This window comes from Myotis davidii, unplaced genomic scaffold, assembly GCF_000327345.1.
Source record: "Myotis davidii unplaced genomic scaffold, ASM32734v1 scaffold566, whole genome shotgun sequence".
Lineage (NCBI taxonomy): Eukaryota > Metazoa > Chordata > Mammalia > Chiroptera > Vespertilionidae > Myotis > Myotis davidii.
This window is the reverse complement of record NW_006296617.1, coordinates 90685-91760: the sequence shown is the minus strand read 5'-3', so window position 1 is coordinate 91760 and position 1076 is coordinate 90685.

The window sequence follows — 1076 nt, the reverse complement described above, 5'->3', positions numbered from 1 at the left end:
CTAACGAAAATCTTCGAACCTTCTGTGCACCATGTTCGCTTCAGCATCTTTTCCCACAGACAACTGGTAACCAGCGGATGCCATGGAGTGAAGGTGGCTTTGTTTAAAAACGGTCCATTCCATTCACCCAGATACCCACAGCCTCTCGTTACTGCGACACTTCTAACAGAATTGTTTCATTTTATGATTCCCAAGCCATTTACCTTAAGTTTTGTATAGAGAATATAATAAAGTATTCGCTGACTGGAGCCAGAGGAAAACACAGGCCCGAATCCTTTAGGGCTGACAAGGTGCTGTTATGGAGCGTATTGCTCAACAGAGAAGGGACGGTGGCTGGAGCCTGTGCTGCGGGGACGTAAGCCTGCGGGCCGGGCAGGCTCACCGGAAGGCGTGGCCCAGCGAGGGAGGGAGGGCACTTCCAGGAGCTGTGTGAGCGCTGGCTCCCGGTGGGAGGTCTGACCAACTCAGAGAAGATGGTTTTTCACTTGAATCTCCAAACATTCATTTGAATTTTCCCACGTACTTCAGATCGGTAGTGTTGGGCCACTATTGTTGCCTCTAAATTTCTGCCCTCACTCATTTCTACAGCTACCACATGCTATTTATTTATTTAACTTCTTATCCTCACCCAAGGAGTCAGGTAATTTTTCCATTGATTCTTCAGAGAGAACCATTGATGTGGGAGAGACACATAGGCTTGTTGCCTCCTGAATGTGCCCCAACCGGGGTGCTGGGGTGAACCCACAACCCAGGTGCCTGCCCTTGACCAGGAATCGAACCTGTGACCCTCCAGTGCGAAGGCCAAATGCTCTAACCATTGAGCACACTTTCCAGGGATAAATTTCAATGTTCAATTTGGTTGCATTTTTAATTTTATGGATCCCAAATATTCCCCTCCCCCATATTCATTATTTATAGCCAAATGTGTACTTACACACAGAGCAGAGTTTTCTGAAGCCTAAAAATAATCTACAGTATATAAGGCCCAATTCTTGAATTCAGCTTTAATTGGGGAGAAGGGTTAGGGCAAGGTGAGGCCAGACTGTGCCAGTGGGGTTTGCTAGGGGTTTATCCTG